The sequence below is a fragment of the Gastrolobium bilobum genome, unplaced genomic scaffold (assembly GCF_033153095.1).
Source record: "Gastrolobium bilobum isolate Gb01-03AN ecotype WA unplaced genomic scaffold, APGP_CSIRO_Gbil_v1 utg10314, whole genome shotgun sequence".
Lineage (NCBI taxonomy): Eukaryota > Viridiplantae > Streptophyta > Magnoliopsida > Fabales > Fabaceae > Gastrolobium > Gastrolobium bilobum.
The window spans coordinates 25,518-29,530 of NW_026895445.1; the positions used below are offsets into that span (position 1 = coordinate 25,518).

At 32.7% G+C, this 4,013-nt stretch overlaps 1 long non-coding RNA gene across 1 annotated transcript; it reads left to right on the forward strand.

Annotated features, from left to right (window-relative positions):
• Positions 1 to 935: 935 nt before the first annotated feature.
• On the forward strand, positions 936 to 3,630 carry LOC133311743 (uncharacterized). Its single transcript, XR_009751587.1, has 3 exons — positions 936 to 1,243; positions 2,656 to 2,750; positions 3,331 to 3,630. It is a non-coding gene; the product is annotated as an uncharacterized LOC133311743 (long non-coding RNA).
• Positions 3,631 to 4,013: the final 383 nt, after the last annotated feature.

The window sequence follows — 4,013 nt, forward strand, 5'->3', positions numbered from 1 at the left end:
TGTTGCGAGCGGTGTGGTCGCAGAAAAATTAAGAGTGAAACATGTCCCAATAGGTAAAAACGTAAAGTTTGGAAATTGGCTAAGTGGGTTTATGAGAACCCCTTAGTAACTTATAATAAGTAATGTAAGTTATAAAAATAGTTTAAATAAGTCTTCCGCAAGAGTTTACGGTTACGGTCACAGCTTTTAATTATTACGCCTTTTTATGTTTTAAATGCTCGCGTAATAATCGAAAAAAAATTATTCGCATTTTTATAAATAAACTGCTGTGATTGTAACTGCGCTTAATATCATAATTAATGTTAACAATACCGGTATACAACGGGCTGTTACACAGTTTATGTTAGACAAGTCTAATATGACCTAGATATAATTATGAAATATGAATTAGAATATGAGAATATATATATAGTGGGAATTAATGGATATTTTATAGTTTAGCAAAATTAAGTCGAAACTTGAATGAGATGATTTAATTAATTTATCTAGTAAATTTAGTGGGATAAATGTGAATTTAATTTGATCCAATAATGTGCAGAGAGATTTATTTAATTAAGTTGGAATTGATTTAATATCAACTAATAGGGAATTTTAAATAGGTCAAATTACTTGTGTGAATTAACAAGTTATGAGATAGCCTTAAACTTAGTGGATTGGTTATTAAATTATTGGTGTTCATATGAATTTTTGGTGAAGCCCATTGTGCTATAAAATTAGAATGGCCCGTGTAGTTTATTTTTTGGTGAGACTAATAGGTACCCATTTAAGTGGTGAAAGGTCAAAGTTTGAAGATTTGAATCATAGTATCCAAATTAATTGGCAAGTTGGCTCCTCACTTGCCATAGTCATACGTTGCCCATTATTGAGGGTTGACACATCATAAGTGATTGAAATAAAATAAGCCTTCTTATAACCCATCTATTAGCAAGTTCACAGCCTTGGAGTTTAGCTTCCCACGCTCATTTTGTTCTTTCCTTTCTATGTGCAGCGAAATATTAGGAGAAGAAAGGGCAAGTTTTAGTCACTTGAAATACTTAGAATGAGGACAAATGATCTGCATGAAAGATGTAGAGTTATGTCTTGAGAGTAAATTCCAAGTGAAAGTTCCTTGAAAGAAGCCTTAGTTTGTGAGAAAACCCTTCCCCATTGCTGCGACCTAATGTTGTTAAAAAGAGAGTACAAGGACTGTTTGTGTTATCTAATGGTTGGACTATGACTCTAGCTCCTTGGAAGGTGTTTTAAGGTATGTAATCTCTTTTTTTAAGGGCTGCACATAAGCGGAAATCAGTTCATGTATGAGTCTTATGATTTTTATGTAGGTTAAATGATGTATATGTTGGGATTTATGTTGTTCATGAATTATTGTCGTTGGACAATAAATTCTTCTAGTTAATTGATTGAAAAATCTGCACTTGGGGTCGTTTGAGGAACCAACAAGGGACAACCCATATGTATTTTTAAGGTGCACTCTAAGTGTTTGACATAATTCCTAAGTGAGTCAATGAATTTTAATTATGTAATGATTATGGACTAATGAAGAATTATGGTTAAGAAATAGTGAAATACTACCATGTGTGATGTTAAAATCAAAAAAAATTTAAAGAGCTTTGGAGCCCTGTGTAGTTCGAACTATATATGTAAAAGATGCACAACATGTGTTGAATTTATGTCTAAGTGAAAAACATGAAGTTGAGATTGTTTTATGATGAAATAAGTGTTTGGAGATGTTATCAAGTTATGAAGAGATGATGAATTAAGTAAAGGAAATTCAGCCCTATGATCCGTGAGGTACATGGAAGTGGTTTAGTAAGGTTACAAAGATATTTTAACAAGCTAAGTAAGTATTGGAAACAATTATATAAAAGCTTTATGATAAGAAGTTGTAAGAAATGCACGTTTCCTATTTTAAATAAGTCTTGGCCTTGTAGTCAATTGAAGTAGTTAAATATTGTTTTAGGGAATTGTTTTAAGATTTAAATTATGTTAGATTATATATATAAAAAAAGAAAAGAAAAGAAGAGGAATCAATTAAGAAACATTGGAAAGTGTTAAATTCATAGAACCTATATATATAGTTTTCGGCCTACATCATTAAATTGATATAGATTAATACAAAATTTAATGAAAATTGGAGAACAAATATGTACATGATCATTGAAAGATGTTTTACGATCATGTGAGGTTTAAAATATGTGGTGTTAATAAGGTCGAGTTAATAGAAATTCTATGTCAGGAATAGTTGCATGTGAATTAAGCTAATTGGTTAAACATGACAGCAAAAGAATTGTGTATTATGTTTATATATAGGCTTCGACCATAAAGAAATAATGGGCACAGATTATGTGGTTTCAATTAAAGTGAATGTTTAATAGCATTTGCCTAGAATAATCAAGTATGATTCAAGTGGGTTATGATATGTGAAGTTATGTTAAAGTGTATGAAATTCCACTATAAAAGGGTAAGTTAATTAACTAGTTGAGGGTTTAATTTATGAAGTATAAATTAAGTGGTAGATTTGTGGTATGACATGAGCTGTCAAGGGAAATAAAATTGTCAAGTTGGTTATGAAATTAACATATGAAATATAATTATTTGGATTTCAAGTAATGTATGTTTCATTGGAATTTAATGGTACTTTTATATATATGGTAACAGAGTGTAATCAAACGAAGTAGGTGGACGGACAACTTGGAGACAACCAAGTGTACGGAGTATTAAATAACAAGTTAGCAGCAGGAAAGAGGTTACAGGTAAGCTTTCGGTTTAGGAGTTTTCTCAGCCTTTTGTTCCGCCATGATCAGTGGCGATTATGGTTTCCGTATGGATATAATTGTTGTTAATATTGATACTTTGCGTAGTTGCATTCATATAGTGAATGCATATGATATTATTTATGTTATGATAAGTTAATATGATATGATCTTCAATGGGATAAAGCCTTGGAAGTGTAAGTTATGGTTTCTGAACAGAGGAAACATTTATAGACATGGTCACGGTGTACATAAGGTATAGCCGAGGAAACTTTAGTTCTTTGATCATTATGAGTATGCTATTGAATATGATACGATATTACGAATACAAGATAAAAGCCTTATTTTTAGATAAGACATGAACAAACTTAAGATTAATAAGAAAGTATGTTATAAGAATAAATTAGAATCATCAGAAAAGATATATGATACGGAAATTCTAATATGGATTATATGGTGTTATCTATGTCTTGGTACTTGATATTTTTCTGCAGGAAGTGGACTCTGGGTGGAGACTGCTCCATAAACCCCAAGTTTATTGAGATTCATTCTCACCCCGCGTTATGGGGACATATTTCAGGTATCGCAGCAGTTGACGATCGTTCTCGGGGCAAGAGGCCCGTGGTTGATGAGTAGATCTGAGCATAGATGTTTCCTGCTTATTTTGAGAGTCTGTTGTATTTATATGTACACTGTGATGTATTATGTTTATGTAGGTTGATGTAGGATGTTGTAGTTATGACACATAGCCACCTTTTAATGTGATATATATAGAGTTATGGATCATGCATGTATATTACTGTATATGATATGAAATTGTTGTATATTGTGGGTTGTAAGAGCCCCAATGCATTGTTGGTCCTTGTGTGTGCCACCCACTGATTATTAGGTACCATTTGAGGTCATAGACCACTTGTACAAATTTGGGATTATTGGAAAAATAAAGGAAACTCTGGCGAATTTTCTGTAGAATTGACAGATTTTAGGCGAACTTCAGGAGAGCATATCTCCCCCATAGAGCTCCAATAGGGACGTGCCATACTTCATTTCGAAGGTTGAGATGTCCTCTACCTTGTGTCAAAATTTGGGAAAATTCTGGGTTGGTCTTCGAACTGGAAAAATTGGAGGAACGCAGACTGCTCATGTGCCCACTGCATCTGTGGCAGTTCTGGTCCAGTTTTGGGAAATAAATTCCCGCTTCGTTTCTCAGTCAAATTAAGCGTATGATATATCAAATCGAATATTGAGGTGTCTAGTTTATGG